Source organism: Blennius ocellaris, assembly GCF_963422515.1.
Source record: "Blennius ocellaris genome assembly, chromosome: 1".
Taxonomy (NCBI): domain Eukaryota; kingdom Metazoa; phylum Chordata; class Actinopteri; order Blenniiformes; family Blenniidae; genus Blennius; species Blennius ocellaris.
This window is the reverse complement of record NC_137650.1, coordinates 22,986,697-23,007,401: the sequence shown is the minus strand read 5'-3', so window position 1 is coordinate 23,007,401 and position 20,705 is coordinate 22,986,697.

Sequence of the window (20,705 nt, the reverse complement as noted above, 5' to 3'; positions counted from 1 at the left end):
TTCAACCTCAAACGCTTTATAACCTTGACATACAAAGCCTTAGCACTTTCTTTTTAGGATGTTGGTTTTCCTTTTGTTTTTTTTACAAAACAGATGGGCGGCATATGAAACCACCTTTAAAAGGCCACACCAAAACCTACTTTATTAAATCTGACAAGAAAACAAGGCAGAGGGGGTTCTCCACTTAAGTCATTCTTGAAATGCAGTAGTCCGTTATGCCCACATCTTGGCTTACTTGATCAACAGCATTTCAAGACACTGGAAATCTCAAGGTCACTGTGACACGGCGACCTTTACAGAAGATCATGTAAGGGCGTAATCACCATCACAGCTCTGACTTTAAGAGGCAGCAGACCAAATCACAGCTTTGATGTCAGCAGCGCGTTTCAGAGGCAAGAGGAATCTTACGACACTTATATTCATTCTAAGGCTCATAGTCATTTACATAAAGTACAAATTTGAGGCTACAGGACAAGAAATATGCAATTTTAGAGATGTGCCAAAACTGTAAAATACATTTTTAGAAATTGTGTTAAATGGCTATTCTTTACTTTGTTGGCTCTCTTTCTAAATGTCAGGGAAGAAGATGGATGTTATTGTCATTCACGTAAGAAGTTCAAGTTGAGTCCTCTTTGCAGGTTGTTCTACGTGAGGTGTTTTTTTCGCGCTGTTGACTCTGTTAATGCACAAAGTGAGCAAAACAATCTGAAATGTCTTTCATGGCAGGATGCCAAGACAGTGACTTCATTAGGAAATTACAATTAATTATGAATTCAATTAATTATAATTGATTACAGCCTGCTTTTTCCATTATTAACATTTGCTCTTTCCCACTTTCCTAATTAAACATAAGTTGTTTGCATGACTGGATTTAATTTATTCTGAGTTGAACAAAAATAAAAATCATAAATCAGCTAAACTTTTAGGCGGCATCTCCAAGACGCCATGGTTGTGAAAAGGAGATATGAAAGAATTTTGTAATAGAAGCTGCATTAATTTCTCCACGCTAACAAACAATGCAGCCTTTAAGTCAGAAGAATTTAATGGGGTTTTGTTAACAAGTTATCAAGAAAACATCTGGTTATCAATCAAATTGCAAGATTAACAATTTCACTGTATTAGTGAACCGTTTATAAAACACCAAATGGATATCTCCTGGTTACCGAAGATAGTAGTATGTTTATTTGGTATGTGAATTAATGAATGTTTTATTTCAGTTACAGTTACAGTGCAAAAGTAGAATTTTGTGCATTCAGTTTATAGTGCCCTTTTTTCTTTTCTTTTTACAGTATCTGCAGCCAAAACGGGAACAGGCTGACAGCGAGGCTTGTTTTTGCCCATTCCTTAAGAACCCATAAAGTTAACCAGTACACCAGTGATACAAGAGAAGGAAAAACCAAACAAGCATGTATTGTATTTTACCAACTTTTCACAAAAACTATTTGTGGAAAATTTTCAGGAAATTTTCAGGGATGATTTGTCGTCATCCATTGACCAATCGAATAGATTTTGAAAGCAACTGGGTCGAAAGTCAAGGTCGAGGTGACAAAAAGTTCCAAAACGTTTTTGTTTTTTTTCCAATTCCCTATCTATCCTCTGACATGCCACATGATGCAGTGATGTCATTACCCTGGTTAGCATTTGGAAAAAATTATAAAATGCGTGTACATCAGTGTCAAACAGTGAGAACATGAAGCAATTCAAATGAGCATGACAAATGATGGGAGGAGTGGTGTGCTGGACCAAACAACCTTGTAATCCATAGGTATCCATTGGTTTCCATGGTGACAAACGTGGCGTTGGCATGTGCTCTACCAAGTGCCCGTTCTAATCATTGCCACTTTTAGCTACACGTTTGAAAAATGACTGAATTGTAAAACAGGTTTTCATTGTTTCAGTTGCTTTGGGGTGAGCATGAATTAAAAAGGTGATACACATGAATAGAGGGTAAAGCGGACATGATTGGACTCTAAAAAATGACTTAACAGACAAGAACTTACAAGAAGCTGAAGTTTACCAGCTGCCTTCTTTTATTCTCAAATGTTAAGTCTTTTAACATTTCTATCCGTGTGACTGCACTTTGGAGGTGATCTTTAAGATGTTGCTCTTATATATATATAGTATACATTTTTTTAATTTATATGATGTAAAGCTTTTAACTTTGCTGCTCGTTGCAAATCTCTAGTCATGCGCCCTCTTATATTTTACTCGCTTTTAATTTCAGCTTTTAAAATTCCTCTCAGATTCTTATTGGGCTTTTGACACTGCTGAACTGCACTTTGTATTATTATTATTGTCATCAAATCTTCCCTTAACAAATTGTCAGGATGATTTAATTTGATGAATGAAAGCCTACGCCTGCAGAGTGGTTTCACCAACTTTCATCAGGACGGACCTCAGACTGAGCTGCTTTCGCCACCTTTGTCATTGTAAGAGACTTCCAGTGCATTTGTGATGCTTTCATTGTTGGCTCAGTTTACTTATCGATTTCACAGCAGCTATTCAATGTTTGAGATGCTGCACTTGTAAACAGAATTAACCAACATAAAACAACTAATTCACACCAGTGAGTGGCTGATGATTTTATATATTTAACAGTTGCAGATTTAATTCATCAAATGTCTTCGGGCAGTGTAGTCATGTAAACACATGACCTGGTAGAGTCGGTGTTATCCTGCCTTGATAGCCAACAAATCAGCATTGTTGGTTAGCTTACACTTTGTATTTGCTCTTTGTGAGGCATACTAGTGATTTGAAAGCAAAAAATAAATAAATCCCTAGTTTACCTCACTGGAGACTAATTTTATTCTCAAATACAGTATCTTCCATGCCTTTGAATCATCTGAAGAGTAAAATGTCACACCACTATATATAATCTGTCCAGGACTAGAAAAAAAAGCCATCAAAACAGAGATGAACTTTCCATTTCTCCCAAGTATGTATGTTGGTGTTTTCTTTTAGTTTTTTTAATAATATTGGAATGTTATCTGTCTGCATCAGTCCTTTCAATGCATCCAGGAGTATTATAGTATGTATTGTTCAGGATGTCCCAGATAAACTTGGTTTCTGCACAAAATGTTCTACCTTGTACATAACAGAGTGCATCAGCTTACCAGGAGTACAGGAACCAAAAAGTGTAATGAATTTATAAAAAAAAGTTGAAGTAAAGAATAAGAAATAGTCAAAATGTACTGTGGCTCCCAGAGTAAGACGCCTCTGCATCATAAAAATAGGACTGGTCACTGTGGGGGAAAAAAAATATTTCCCCGAGGGGATTAATAAAGTATGATTAGTTAGTTTAGTTTGCAGTCGACAAGATCCATCCCTCAACATTGTTTTGACAACGGAGTTGCAGAGCGGCAAACACGAAGGACTCATTGTCTCTCTGAGGTCTGCAAGTGTCCATCTGGAAAAGACATTGGAAGAAACCGGTTTTAGGGCAACTGGAGGCTCTTTCTTCCTCTCAAAATGCCTCCCAGACCTGGTGGTGTCTGTGACAGGCTCGCTCTCCTGGTGAGCTGGGCTCCATGATAAATGGCTACCTTTCCACTCTTTATCGCCCCACTAAATCATGCGCTTACCATGCTTTTATGACCAATTTTTGCTGCTTTGTTTTACTTTCCCTCTAGTTTTTGAATGAAAGTCAGAAGGCTGTGCGTTTCATTTTTTTTGTACTTCACTCTGGATTATTCTTCAACAATTTATCAATGCATTAGTATTCAGATGGAGATTTCCAATCAAGCAATATTAATCAAATTCACCGAGACAAACGTGTCAGACCTTGTGTGGACTGTGGAAATGTTCCACAGACAATGTTCTGATATAAGAAGTCTAGTTTTTTTTCACAATGTTATATTCCGTTCATTTAGTGTTTTCCAACCTGTATCTGTTATGCAGCACTTCTGCATTTTATTTATTCTGTAATTCTGAGAAAATATAAATTATTGAGGGTTAAACCTGGAATTGGTCAGGGCTCAGAGTTTGACAGACAGACCGATGGTGTCGGGTGGGAGGAGGAGGGCCTGAGAAGAGATTGAACTCTTTTTAGTTGAGTTGTGTGATAAATTGCTTGACGATGGTGTTTGCTCTGTTTAGAGCTCTGCTTGTCTTCATGAGGATGCTTCAGTCTTTTAAAACTGCGAAGAATTCCCATGACAGTGAATGGTGCAACTCAGCTGTTTACACACAATGTAGGCTATAATATTTGAAAACATAAACAAAATGAAAATGTGATGTTATTTCAGCTGGTAGAGGTGCCGGTGTAAAACTACATCAAACCCAGAGATAGCTAGTGAGATATTCAGCATCTCTCTCTATGCATACATCTTATTTGGTATTCCTCTTTGATTCTTCGAACCCAAGCTGTTTCAGAGTTAGGTTTGTTAGTAAGGCAAGCAACACTTTATTACTTTTACCTTTGTCATATCCATATATAAACATGTTTTTTTCTGTAGCTGCTACATTTTAATAAACGTATTGAAGAAAGTAAGGGAGGTGTTGAGACTGCAACGGATACAAATTTGCACAATTCTTGGTGAGTTTGTTATATTAGAAAAGACTAATTGCACTTCACACTTTCAGTCCCATTCACACAACTGTTGTAGCTGCTATGGAAGGTAGTCAACCTCTGCTTGGAGCATCTTGGGGTTCAGTGTCATGCTCAAGGACATTTCAACATGTGGACTTGAGCAAAATCAGGGATCAAACAAACAACACTGCGGGTGGAGGAAATCCCAAAAGTACACAACACAAGAGCTGTAGTTTAGGAGGAAATATTGTTTCCTTTAGAAAGGAGAATGTCCTTCAATCAAAACATCACTATTACATTTGATCAGCCCAACAATGCAGAAACCAAAGGCCAAAACACCTCACTCACTACCATTAATAATCTAAACTACTGACACATTTTGATCTTGCTTTATCAAAATGATTTTGATATTTTGAAATGTATATTAGGAATAGACCGACAATATTTTGCAGGCATACATGTTTCTATACTTACTTATATTTTAGTAAGCTTTCATTCCTTAAGCTGAAGCGAATTTGACCACATGTTGTGGACTCTGTCTCCCCCTCGTGGACGAAGACCACTTTCATTTGTCAGCAGTCAAGACCGATCATGTCTGTTGAATTGCCATAATATTGTATTATAGTGTACATTTCAAACACATTGGCACCCACGACAATGTAATTTAACAGTTTTTGTTGGAATTCATATTTAGTCAAAACAGGTTTGAGAAATATATTTTAAAATAAATGCAGTTTCAACCTATACCTCAAACGTAATGTTCTTTTATGACTGGCAGGGGTCAAACCCATTTCAAATAATCCACTCTGATCTCGAGTGGGCTGGACAAGTAAAAAAAAAGGCTGCATAATAATTCCTAAATACAAAGTTTTAGGCAACTCCAAATGTTCCACTTGGATTGGTGCAAAGAGGCCAGTAGTACCTTGTGAAGAAATCAGCATTTTCACATCATCTTTTACAACATAGTCAATTTTTGTGACACTCCCTGATGCAAAATACAGCTAAATCTTCAAATGAACATGAGCCTCACATGGCATGAATGCTGAAACACTTCAGCATGGATGTTTTTACAAATTCCCCATAAAGGTTTGTCTTTTTGATGCTCCTGCTAATTCTCCAGCAATAAGGTCGCTTTCAACGGCTGCATCCTAGATATGTCAGCTCACCGTGTCATGTTCACAACAAATTACTACAACAGCTCAATTTCCACTGAATAAATCTGAAGCAGTTACTTTAGTTGAAAAACTAAAGGATTTATTTTGTAATTTTGCACACTCATACTCATGCAGAGCAGTACAGTGTCCCATACTTTATTTCAATGGTTTTGGTGATGTACAAACAAGACTATCAATATTCATGTGCCTGTTCCCAACCCTTAGATGATGGCATCTTACAGACCAGTGAAAGCCATTCTGCAGTCCTCGTACAACTTGGAGGTTTATGATCTATCAATCACCTAAACAAAGCTTGAAGCGTGTGAGCCACTGCCAGGGGAGGTCTGACCTGCGGCCTCGTATGACATTGAAGGAAGGAGTGCTACTCACCCAGGAAATCCCATTACACCAAAGTATGATGGATATCCATAGTGGGGAAGCTCATATGCAGGCTGACATATAATTTGTTATAATTTGTAAAAGATTGTGAGACCATGTTCACCTTTATCCCTGTCTTTCACTTATTCAGGACTTCATTCCTGCCCAGTCTGGCTTATGTGTCTTAAAAAAGATCATATTTACCCGTTTGTATAAGATATTTTGAACACAGTACCAATGCAGTGATATGAATGATAGAAGTGAGGTCATGCAAAGCATACTGGCTTGTTAGAAAGTGGAAAACCAGCATATAATATTTTCTGATTCATGCAATCTACTTAAAACTCTCAAATTCTAATCAATATTTCCACAATGGGCAGACATCCTGCTTTAGAAGAGACCTGTAATCAATAACAAGCAAAATGTTTATCTGAGTCCCAATGATGTTCCTGACATTTTAGAAGCCCAACAATTGCAAACTTGTTTTATGTGAATCAAAAGAGGCCAAATTAGCTTTAAATGCAACAGGACTCCAGTGCTGATCAATAACACCACGGATAAGATGGCATGATTATGTTCAAAGATGAACAAAAGCGGGAAGTCTGTCTCCATCATGCAACTAAAACACTTTTTTTTTTTTTTATCAACGCCAAGGAGACAAAAGCAGACACAGCGATCCACTTCAAACAAATGTCACCCGTGCCCCCCGCGATGAGGCGTGCTATTGTATCGCTTACTTCACAACTAAAACAAAAGGTTAATCAGACACCAGACACACTCTTCTCAACAGTCTCCCACTCTGTTTGTTTGTGCGACATCACTCCTCTGTGCCATATCGATTGTCAAGGATAAGAGAATACACGGAAAATTTTGCCACTAAAATTCAATAAAGAGCATCCCTGCATGAAACCTTTGGACTTTTTATTATGACTTTATTGACATTTTTGATCACGTTTATCTTCCTAATAGTATAAAATAAAAGAGTCATGTTGCAGCAGTTTACAGGTGAATCTTTGTCGCGGGTCTAATGTATTTATGAGGTTCTGTTTCTAAGCTCTTTTCCTTTCTGCGATTCATCGATAAGGAAAGAGTAAACAATGGGCCTTCATTTCTGTAGCATCACATAACATGTGTGAAAAACATGGAAAAATCGGAATTTAAGGAATTCACTTATATGGCACACTAAGGGGGGCACGAAGGCTCTTGCTCACGGACCCGGTGCAGGTTTTTAAAAATATGACAAGAAACCAGAGGAAACCCACGCACACACCGGGAGAACCTGCAAACTCCACAAACTGGAGCTGTCAAGAACTTTGGGAAGAAATTAATTGGATCCAAACATGATCGACTCGTGATGAAGAGGAGTTGATCTGAAAGTTGCGGTTGATGTTGACGGAGCTTCACTCATCCACCAGTCCGGAAACCCTTCTGTTGGTACAGCCAGAACAAGGCTCACTGGGACCGTCCTTAATCTGGATCATCGCAGAACAGACACTAAACATGTGAGCCATTTAATGCTCACATGTTTTCATTCACAAGTATGATGGAGATAAATTAGCTGAAATCACTTTGATTTCTGAAGATTATCACCTTTTGTGAAAATGAACTGAAACTATTGGGGATTTTTTCTTTTCTTTTCGGTATATCACAAAGAAAATCATGTTTCAACTCAATCTATTTCAGGAAGATATAATTATTATTTCTATTATCGAATAATCTTGTAGGCTTCAAGTAACCATTATTCTTTCTTTGTGGATTGATTGACTCCACTGATTTTTTTTTTTTTTTTTTAACGATTTAATTTACTGATTATTTTCCATTTTATCCTCGATAATGTCACCCGTCAATACCTGGGAGAAAAAAAGATATGACAATTGGGAATCTGAATGCAAGTAATTTCTGGCATTCCTAGCTTATAATCAAAACAAATGTACCTTTTCTGTAGCTAAGCTGATTTCAAGTCAACAACAGTTTACATTCTGACAATTACAGGATTTTTAGCTGAATGTCAAGTCCTTGTTCGTCCTGATGAGCTATCAAAGTTTTGACACCGGCTGCTCCTGAACATCATTAGAAATCCAGCTCCTTTACAACAAAGTCCAATAGTAATTCGGAGTAAGAGAGAAGACATTTTAATATTACAGTTGGAAAGCTGGAAACAAGCAATGACCGAAAACCCTGCATAAAAGTATAAAATACGGGTATCAATAATGACTATAAATCTCTCAAGGTAGGATAATTTAGGTCAACATCAGTTTACATCTTGGCAAAATCTCATCTTCATCTATCCTTGTGTAAGCAGTCTAATTAGGACTGTATTGAGCTGAACGTTAAGCCCTTTTTCACCAGTTGAAATGCAGAAGCTATACCACCAGGCTGCTTTTAATTCCAGATAACTGCAAGGCAAATGTATTCCAATCTCTTAATTCAATCTAACTGATCTTTGACCACAGAAAGTGATTTCCCTGTTAAATCGTAATCCCCAGCCGCTTCATTTGCCTACAATAAGTTTGCAATTTACAGATATTATAGCCTGAGGCCTGTACAGCATTCGCAAACCCTGCAGTGTGCGGGAACACCATTACGATTTTTAACAAGAGACAAACCTGCAGCCAAGAATTCATGCACTTCAAAACAATATGGAATGAGCCTGGTATCCAATGTGTTTTCTAGTGATCTCAAACTGCTTCAAGCAAATAGTGAGTGATAAATCTGTTCCTTGTGTGCAAATGTAAACATCCTCTTTTTTTTTCCCCCACAAGTGAAAACTAGAAGGGACCTTTCAATATCCATGAGATTCACATGGAGAACTCGTATCTCCCCTTCTTTTACCATCACAACTCCTGACCATTCTTTGACATCACCATACTGAAGATCGCAAATAATACATATTTCTGCTAGATTTTGTCCATCGCACAAATTATTTCCATTTTCAGAGGTGGAAGTTATGGCAAACTGGTCATTGGTGCCTGTTATATTCACTGAGCATGCTCTAAACAAATTTGTGGTTCTCTGTGTTTTGTATTTGACACGTATACGATTTAACCCAGATTTATTATTCACCAGTCAGACAAATAAAGAAGTCACAGAGCGTTACACACAATGCTGATATACATCTATTCACATTTGAATGCCTGCATATATAATGAATATCGCACTTCTTCGGACCTTCTGAATTATTTTCTAATTGGCACATTTACTGACAAAGCTTGGACTATCGGTTTCTGATGATGACTGATGTTTCTGAAACTGAAGGTCAAAGATGTAACGAGTTCGGGCATTAAAAGACAGAGCAGCACCGACTTTGGCCGCCTTAAATCAGAGTTGCATGGTGGTTGGTTGCATACTTCCTTTGTAAAACCAGACGAGGTTTCTCCTGACGAGGCTCTGCACAAAGCTTGATAACGAGCCACGAGTTGCTGTCAGCTGTGTTGACGTGAGGACACATGGAAACCGTGCAGAACTGCGGCCCTGCTTTACAGACACATGTCTGTCAAGAGAATATTTGCATTAAAAAGCATAACTAATACCTAATGGTATTGTTGCAATTACTAAACACATATTTTCCGTGTTAATGATAATATTAACAAAACAAAACGTTTTGAGCACCAGACTGTGCGTTCAGATCTTTAAAAAAAAAACTTTGGCGGCTCCAGAGGGAAATCAGAAAAGTCCAAATAAATTGTCTGACTGAGAAAGAAGCTTACCAGGCCTCAGTGGATTCACTGCTCCTTCTGCTCCTTCTGCTTCAGCCTGACCTCTTCCATGAACCGAACCACTGCGAACAGCGGTATAGTAGTGTGACCGAGTTGAATTCTGGGTAATGTAGGCACCAGATTGGCGAAAGAAAAAATGTCCAGAATACATTTATAAAATAAATGAATTTATGTAATGTAATGTGAACACAAGTTAAATCATGCATTCATGTACATGGGAACTTCAAAACTCCGGATGAGAAATTTTTCCTTCCCACCTGAAACCGATGAGACAACAAGTAAACCTCACAATTTCCCAAAAATATGGCTGGAATTGCAGTAGCAACCTCAATACTGACAGACATTGCTTCAAGAATAATGTCTAACTATTGTACAATTAAAAAAATATGGTTGCTTTTTATAATTTGCTATTTGGACCTATTTCTTTACCTGATATTTCACTGTGGAATCGTCTGAAATCACCAGGCTGGACTATGTCAGTGAGTCTTTCACCCTGCAGAAGAACCCTTCTGCTCTATCTGTCCCCCAGATTGATGAATGTGCTGCCAATTGGTCACTGAGAGGGAAACCCTGCTCATTGATTACTTCCACACTTGATCCTGTTGATTTTGCGGAGCCACATAGGACACAGACCCCTGTGTTGTGATCATTATTTAGATAGATCATCAAACTGTGACAACACCTCCTGAACTCTGCCTAACAGAAGCTGCCCCTCCAAGCATTCAAGAACTCTCATCTGCAATCTCATGCAAAAAAAACAGTAGATTGTCATCCAGCAAAAAGTAAAGCAAAACATTACTTTGTCTGACATTGTTTTAATGTGCATACGTTTTAGGGTGCATCAAATATATTGCATGAATTAAACAAAATGTGCTGAAATGTCTGCCCTTGTAAACAACACTACAAACCAGCAGTGTGTATATATATATATATATATATATATATATATATATATATACAAATGCACAAAAAATAAACGCAACACTTTTTCTTTCTGCTCCCATCTTTCAGGAGCTGAACTCATAAAAAATGGGCCCTCGGCCCTCAGTGAATAGTTTTGAAACCCCTGGACAGGAACATTTGTTGCAAAGGGACATCATCTTACTTTGTCTATTTATCACACATTTTATTTTCAACAGTCAAATATTGCATTTATTATGTAAAAAAATAATAGGAGTGAATGTTGCAGGGCTTTTGCAGCTGAAGCTTTTCCAACGAGGTCATCATGCAGTCTCCATACAGCATTGTTTACAACTGATCAAATAAAACATGTGAAAAACGAAAAAAACAAATGTCTAACCTGCTCCATCTTGCTTTAACTATCACAGCTCTCCCAGTGTGAAAGCACTCACACACCTAGTAGCATCGTCACCTTCCTCATACCCCATTTATCTCACTTGCCGCATACACCTTCACATAACTTATCTATGGTTCATTTCCACGTTGCCGTATCACCTCAGCTCACTGTGAACTCACATTATAGTTTGATACTTTCAGTTCCCAGAGCGGCTCTCACCCAGTCATGACATCAAAACCAAGAAAGACACTGTGGGGAGGCTTGTGGTTGCATGAAGCTGCAACTCCTCCTGCTGGTGGAAAGGGACAAACGCATGCTGGGGTTTACAATCTCCTGATACAAGTGACTGGTGTAGGAACAGAGAATGACTAACAGAAAAGCGCAACTCTTTAGTGCTCTTTGGTGGAATGAGTATGTTGCTGAAGGAGCTCCTGATACTGACCAGGACATCATGGCGGGTGAGGGTCATTGCTAAGGATGGACCTCAGTTGGAATCAGATCTTCACCACCTGCACAGAATCCAAGACACTCAAAGACACTTAACAGTCATCTCATGAAATGAGCAGGCATCAAAATATAGAAACATCATTATAATTCTTAGTGGCATAAGTGGGATCAAACATGACCCCAAGGGTTGTTATTCTTCAAGCTCATTGAAATAATAAGTTTCTGTATTTTTATTTTCCAGGTATTCCTCATGAAACACATTTGTAACATGAGGCCATTTGCATTTTTTTGTATTCCTCACATTTTAAGAAATTGCAGTTTTTGTATCACAAGAGGAGTCAAAAATGGCCCCAAGCATTTCCTATTGAATATTAAGGATTTGCTCTTGGAACTTTTGGTTATCATCAACAGTCAGTAAACATTTACTGTCCCTTTAACACATCTGATCCCAGCAGTCACACCACCCAGGAGGTCAATTTGACACACCAACATACATAGTCTTTATTTATGACAACCACCACTATAATCACCACAACCCAATAACATTAAATGGACTTCATATCTACAGTACAATTACATTTCATATCTACAGTACATTTACATTTTAGTACTTCCGCAGTCCCAAAAGTAAGAACGAACAAAAGAGTGATATGGAACCCTCCGAACGACAGAAAGACACTGTACAATTGTAATATTTTATCTTGTTTATTAACTTGGTTCAGAGGAGCTTATAACAAGAAATCAACAGCGGAGAGTCTGAATGTTTGGGCAGTGACATAATTGCCTGATCCAGATGTAGAACAGACACAATTTGTTATATTGTCTTTTTTATTTTAATATCCATAAAGGAGCGGAGGAATCTATTTCAAGTCCTGTCTGTGTTTACAACATTTAAGTTGAATCATCTTGCATTCTTATGACACATTTATTTTTACTGATCACAGGGGTACATTATATATGGAATGTGCAATGGTGAAGCTGTCCTGAGTCGCTTTCAGAGTTCAATAAGAGCTGGTCAAACTTGTAAGAGAGCTGAACATCACATAAAGAGTTTGTTTGTCTTCTTTGAGTGAGGTCAATGTAGCCCTATTCTAAGTTGCACTCGTCTAAAAACTATTATTTGGATGTTTAAGTTTTTCAGTGTGTATTAAACATGTATCCGCAGTAGTTTTGTCTTAGCCACTTTGCTTTAGTGTATTCGGGGGAGATTTTCTAATGATATCAGGATGAGATTGAATTGCCAGCAGTCAGGCAGAGGTGGCTGCCTGCTGAACTTAATGGCCCATTTACCTCAGATCATTGCACAGTGGTTGGAGTAGAGGACGGATTGACCTGAAGACTGAATGGGAAAATGATTGACCTCTGTTAAAGTAAGATAACAAGACCATCACAGAACTTTTATCCAGACATATTTTTGAACACATTTTCAACCAAAAGAAATACGAAGAAGATGAAGGAGTTGGCATGTCAATAAGTAATATAAGATATTGTTAGTGCTTCTTGTTTATAAATTCTTCATAATTTATGAAAACCTAAAATACATTCATTCACCTTGCTACTCTTACATGCGCGCTTCCTCAATTTTATGTTCTTTCCATTTGTCCTTTTTCTACCGACCCTTTGGTAGTGGAAAATTTTCAAGTGGTTCAACATTTGTGTTTTTGGTGTCATCTGCTGGAGAAAGGAAGCCGTGAGCACAAGGCAGATTTGATATGCTCCAGGTGATACTGCCTCCCTGCACAATGTGGCCTGGCCTATCATGGAGGCTCTCCACTTTTCACCAGGGCTAGATTAGACCTTCTCCTCGTCCGGGGGTAATGAACTGAACCAGAATATAGACTGGGTGCAGCCAGGTTATACTGTCACACTGGACAGTTTAAAAAAGAAAAATCAATTAAATTCATATATAGTGAGTAAAACCAGAACTGGATATTGTTAGACCACCTTCTGTGTCATAGTCAAGTTTGTGTGTCGTACTTGTTTTCATCTTTCCCTGTTTTATTGTGCATCTCACATGTCTTGTCTTTGTTTCGGGTCACTTGGGTCACTTTCCATCAATATGCTTGGATAACAGCACTCTGTGAACACCCAGTTTCTTTAGGAAAACACATTTGGGGCTTACCCTCCATGTGGAGGGTGTCAATAATGATCTTCTAGACAAGTGTTAAGCCAGTAGTCTTCCCCATGATTGAGTACCCTCTTGAATGAGACTGAGAGACTCTTTAAAGACTCAGGAAACAATACGGCTTTTCAGGTGTTTTGAGTGAATGCGCTGGTTAGAGTGTGACACCACAAGTCTACAACATTTGCCTTTTTCACAGTTTTCAACATTTCTGAGACACTGTCAGCAGTAATCATCAAGATTAAAAAAAAAATGTCTAAAACACATTACTGGAGTGGAATGAATCTATTCTATGTTTTCTCAAAGTTCCTTTTTTGAATGGACACACTGAAATGAATCAACTTTTCAAAGATTTTGAATTCATCGAGATGCGCCTGTATGTCTGAATCCATTGGCAGAGAACCAGCTGAAGATCACAACGCCATCAGACCTTGACTCACCAACTTCACCTCTTTCATGCCTACCACATGAGAACACTGACAAATCACAGCTGTTTTCCACATGGGCCTTGTTCTGATTTTGTGTAATAACAGCTTTGGATTTTTCTGAGGAGTAGACCCTTCACGTACTAAATACTAGTGTGTGCCTACTGTAGAAAAGAAAGAACAGAACAAAATCCCTATCCCGTAGATCTAAGAAACTCCCAAAAAATATAAATAGGGCACTGAACAATAATGTAGTGTATTCATCAAGAAACCGCGTATGTAATGCAGGATGTAAAGGATAACCCAAACTTACTGAATTGCAAAAGGTTACAAACCCAAGTAAGGCTGCTGCTCCAAATAAAACCCCTAACTATCTCTCCCATGGCAGGAACAGCCACAAGAATGATCTTTTGTTATTCAAATCAGTGTGTAGGACTCTTCTCAATGTCAAAGCAGTATGATCTATTCACAATGTCTCAGAGTGAGACCACATTAAAGTCAAAATATTCCATGTCACCACAGGTATCGCACATTTACCTATGCTTTGTAATTCCATCATTATATTGCTCATTTCTATAAGATGGGGTGTAAACAATTTTTAAAATGTGATTTTATCCAAGCACACATGATTAGTTGGATTCATAACATTCAGCACATTGCATGATAGCTCAAAGACTGGCCAGGCTTTTCTGTGTTGAGTCTGCATGTTTTCCCCGTGTGTGTGTGTGGGCTTCTTCCCTCAGTCCTAAAACATGCATGTTAGGTGTGATTGTGTGGTTGGTCATATCTCTGTATTTGCCCTCATATGGACTGGTGACTTGTCCTGAGTGTACCCTGCTCTTCCTTACTATTATTTGGGATTGGCTTCAGGGCCCCATGACCCTTAACAAGATATATGTGGTTTAGAAGATGGATGAATGGACGTTGTTTATTGTTTCATAGGTCAGAGAACTGTAAAATATCTATAAAGCCAAATCGAAAAACTTCACAATATGGAGATTTTTTTATCCCAAAGAAAATGTGGAGAGGGGTCCGACCATTATGACCCAGTGCAATTTCGCATTGCGGTTGTGCAGATGGTTCATTCTTCTCAACCATAGCTGATGTTACAATACCACGTCTTTGTCAGCAGAGGGCACAAGAAGCCTGTTTTGAAACATAATTTCATCTACTACAACTTCGAGATTCTTTGGGAAATTGTGGCATCCTTTACTCATTAAATATATTATTTGTCGTTTATAGCTGAAGAACTAAATTAAATAAATAAGTGGACTCTGAAATTCCAATTTGCTCTAATAAATGATGTAAACAGGAAAGAATGTAGAACTTTGATCTAAAGAAGACCCAATCAATGGCTTTCAAATGTAAATACTAATAATTTTCCAGGTAATTTGAGGGTTTTCTTGCGGTGGAAACTTGATGTATACTGTTCAGCTACAGTTATTATTGTGATGGTCTAATAAGAAGACGAATGAGGGGGCTCAATTGCACAAAAGCAGAGAGACACTGCAATGACTCACTATTACTAGACGGCATAAACAGGTTTCTGCTCTTTTCCAGCTGCACAGTTTGTTTTCATATCTTAATTACAGAATCCCAACCCTTACTATCTCAAGCCAAAGCTATCACATTCAAACAGTGGGACCTGAACAATGTATTGATCAAGTAAATTCATTCTTCAGTAAGAATAGAAATTTATTATTTTCAGAAAGTATTGACGTTTCACTGAAATCACATGAGCTAAATGGTGATGTGTTCTCTTTCTATTTGAGACGGCATCGAGTTTTCAAGGCTTAGTCAGTGCAGAGAAGAGGAAAGGAGAGCTGAAAGAAGCCCTACACAACATTGTATAATCCCATCTAGCCACTTGGTTCAGTGTAATGAGAGAAGAAGAAATGCCTCTTCTCCACATTGGACATCGTTGGAACATTTACATTTTTCTAGCGGCATATACGATATGTGCTTGGCTTGCACTCTTTTTCGCCACATACCAAATATTAGCCCACGTGCACCAGCCAAGGGCCCCACAAAAACACACTGATATAGGAAAAATCCTACTGGGATTGTGCAGGAGACCGATGAAATATAACTTTGGGAATAAAATATAGAACAATAAATCATCCTCCTATCTTGTCTTTACTCTTCATCCTGTGTTAAGTCAAGCAGCCTGAGGTATCTTCCAGCTGACATGAAGCAAGATGGAGGATAGACCCAACACTTGTCACTAGTCCTGCAAGGGGTTAAGACACAGCAACACAATCCCCTCTGCACACACTCACAATTACAAGGATTTCAGAATAACCAGTCACCAAAATAAAGTATCTACACAGATATTGACAGGGAAATCATACTTTTAAAAAGTCCCCAGTGTAAACACCTTGCTGTAAGGCATCAGTTTTTATCACAGTAGTTGCCTTCCACCAAAAAGGATGGACAGAGTCACAGGCCATAGGGTCGTATCCTAGTCACTGATCTATTCATCATGCTTGTACTTGGTCCTTCTTGCTGGTATTGGGCCAAAAATGGTATATTCTATTAAAGGGCAAACATTAAATTAACTCAATATAGAAACAACTTATAACACACTTAAAATAATAATAATTAAAAGAAATACATAAAAGTTCAACAGAAAGAATCAATGAATGATTTAAAAAAGGAAATTGCAAGTATCACATTCGTCATAATTGCAAATATTATTCCAAAAATGTGCAATTAGACTTTTTTTCATCAGAAGCTTAGATAAGATGATGACCATTTAGGGAAAACCACACTATTCATCGACAAAATGTAAGAGGGTGCGGAAGGCCAATCTGTTCCATAGCCATTTAATAATGATTGCTTAGGAGATGAAAGATCCCAGATTATTTTAAGTCATTTCAAAAGCCATGTGGTAATAGAAGAAATGTTTCACATTTCCTTCACATTGTTCACTATCTGTGATAACCTGGAAGCACTCATAACAGGGGCGGGAGGATTGAGGGGTAAACTATTTTAGCTTGTCGTAAGAAAACAGGAATGTGACAGAAATAGTGTGTAAATATCCCTTCGTCTTATAAATGCCCTTTAAAATCTATTTGTGCTCATCAAGCACTCTGTTAATCAGTCAAATATTTTTTAGGCTTTTCAACATGAGTTAAGCGTCATCTGTATTGATCTGTTTGCTCTTCGAAGAGCCCAAAATACAAACTTCATATCAGTTCCTCTTTCTGTGTCACAAACCATCTGTCTGCTGTGTTCTAACCAGACCTTCAAATATCCCGAAGCGTCTTGGATTTCTGCTGAAGCATAAATATTGTTCAAATTGTGGCTACCGACCAGCTTGGTCTTCTATGCTGAAGAGACCGAGAGGCTCTGCTCCACCACAGCATTATTTGATTATGCTGGTGCATCGAGGCAGTGAAAAGAAAAGTGAGGAAATACTGACATCATCAAATCATAAGTTGTTAAAATGAAATTTGTCTCCATCGACGTTTTCAAATGCTATTTCAAACCAAAGGATTAAACACTGACGACAGTTGGTCACATGTTGTGTGAGGGCGCACCCATATGGCTCACGCTACCCAGTGGAAAACATTTAATGGACAGAAGCTCAGCTCAAAGAACCAAAAGTTCATACAGAGAAGCCTTAAAATTTAATTTTGCTCTCGTGGTTTATATATAATGAAAATCTGACTGCCTGTGAAAAAAAAATCTATGTTATTGTGATTTTTTTTCTTTTTTTGCATTCGGTTTGAGATTGAATGTTATTCTATCGACAAAGTAGTTTTGATTTAAAACCATTTTACACAAAAAATATTTGATTCAATTTTACAATGTATCATTTCGATTGACAATTGATCGTGTTGATCAACAGTATCAAAATTTTGACTCCGAGGCCAAATATTGCAATGCTCCATGACATGCTCCCTGATCGATTGGTGACCTTTGAACTTTACGTTCACCCATAGCCAGCTCCAGGTCACTGCAAAACTGGATGGATAAAGCAATATCCAATATGAATTAATTTAACACAGGAAAACAGCAACTCTAAGAAGGGACTTGCACAGAAAATGAGCCCGTTTAAGAAAAAAAAGGTTTTGCGTGAGTTACAAAAGATGTGTTTGCGTCTTCACTTGTTCCGACAAAGGCAGAGAATATGGTAATACCCCAGTGAGCAAGATGAGACACTGCTAAAAACCTCACCATGAATTCACAGGGATTTTCCACAATCACCCCCTTTCCCTCCCCCTCAGGTTTACTATCTTAACTAATCTCTGGACACCGATAGCATCATCTCGATTAAAACATCCCCCTTCAGATCATGCTCTACTGCCTATTCATTTACACTATCTTATCTATTTGCCACAGCATAATACAAATATGTTTGATGCAATAAACCATAATAAATTTGATCAACGCAACAAAAAAACATTTCAATTTGTAAGTAAGACAGGGTAATGTGTGCATGTCTGTCTAGTTGGGCCAGTGGGGAAAAACATCATCCAGATGTTTTCACTGCCTTCGCAAGTCGTGGAAATAGACAGGAGTCTTCTTTGTCTTATGGACTTTTAACAAGAAACGACTCCAACTAAATATAGCTCAGCGTAGAGCTGCACTCACCATTTTACAAACTTCAGTCCTGTAAAAGCAGAGGTGGTACTAAAGTTTTAGCTTGAGTTACTCTAAAACAAATTTACTTTTTATAACCCCAACCAATATTTCCTGATCCATTCTCATTCTAAAAGTAAAAACAGCACATATCACAGGACAAACTCAGAGAGACTATCACTTTTACAAGAGCAAAGTCGAGTCACTAAGTGAAAGAAACTTCAGTACCTGGAGAAAACCTACACATGTGGAGAACATGCAAACTCCACACATTAAACAACCCCATTTACCCTGTAAGGTAATGATGCTCAAGATTACATAATCATGAGGCATGCAAGTGAATTCAGACTTGGAATCAATGTCTCAGCTAAACTTTACTGTACAGTAAACTTTGTACCACTTTGAATAGAGGATAGAGACACAAACCTGGATGCCACTACACATTCAGGTTTGAACCCTTAAGTGTCACTATAAACTGATTCCTACAGAAGTTATACAAGCTCTGGGGTCCAAAAGTAGTTTGGCAAAAAGCCTCAAACCTCCATGATCTTCACTGAAGTATCCAAGCAAATGTTTAAGTACACCCCATGACATAACAAGGCCCATGATTGAGTTACATAACTTTTACAGTGTTTTTATGTGACAGAACTGAAGGAAGATGCCATTTGTCATTCCGGTAACACCTCCCAATGTCTGTCTTGAAGCAAAGTGACATCAGATTGGTGCCGTTGCTATTATTGAAAGCACTGGCTGCCATTCACAGTATTTTTTTTTAATGCTTTATTTGCAGTTCTACATTATGTTGCTGAGAAAACCTAAAGTCCAGCCAGTCATTTAAAACAGCCACTAATCGTCTCTTGGCTCTGATGTAAGTTTGAATTACTTTTAATTCAATTGAAGTTTCAATTACTCTGAGGTTCCAAAATTGGAAAGTCAGTCACCTGTACTGTTTAAAAGTTTCCCATTGGCACAGTTATATTCATAATGATGAACACACGAGCCACAAAGAAATATGATGAAGTATAATAGTGACATACATTCCAATTTATCTGATTTTAAGAATTGTTACGGTGACTTTGTGCAGTTGTGCTGCATTGAACCTTCACCTTTTTCTAACCTTAAAATGTGTCTTCAACATTAAAAATCAGGAATCTTCTTCAAGGGGGCTTGATTGATGTTGCCAGGATGACAAATTGCCATAATTTCAGATTTAGGTGGAAACAAACCACCCACAGATAAAACTTGACTATGCCCTTGCCTGACATTTAACAATCACTCAAAGTCTGTCCACAAATGAAGTTTATACTTCCTGACCACCTCACCAGAGAAAGCACAGCAAATCAATGTATTTGAAACTTCAAATTATGAAAGCACCAGTGAAAACAAGAAATTCTGCCCTCCACACGTGAAATTACGAGAAAAAAAAAACGACATTACAAAGTATTTAAAGTGATTTATAAGGTGTTATGAGCTATCAAATATAGATTGTGAAGTCAGCAGCTATCTTCATAGCTTCAGTTAAAACCACCGTTCAGCATGAATAGGCTGCTGCTGCTGTGTTGACCAGCATGGTTTGTATGGTCAAAGGAATTCTGGTCAAGGAGGCTCAGACTGACAGGGGCGACCCGGGGACGCAGGAACAGCTGTGTTTGCAAAGACGAGATGGGAATGTGTGTGGGGTTTCACCTCTGTACAGCTTCCAAGAGAGACAACACACACACACACACACACACACACACACACACACACACACACACACACACACACACACACACACACACACACACACACACACACACACACACACACACACACACACACACACACACACACACACACACACACACACACACACACACACACACACCTTCAACGCTGACGCAGTAGAGTCCTGAGAGCACCTGCTTGCATCACATAAGATGTAAAGTAAATCAAATCTGGACCAGACTGGACAGTTTTTTGGGAGAGAAAAAATTTTATTTGACAATTTCTGAATCCAAGGAAGGTGCATTATGTTTTGCGATTACGCACATTAGTTTCAATTGACGATA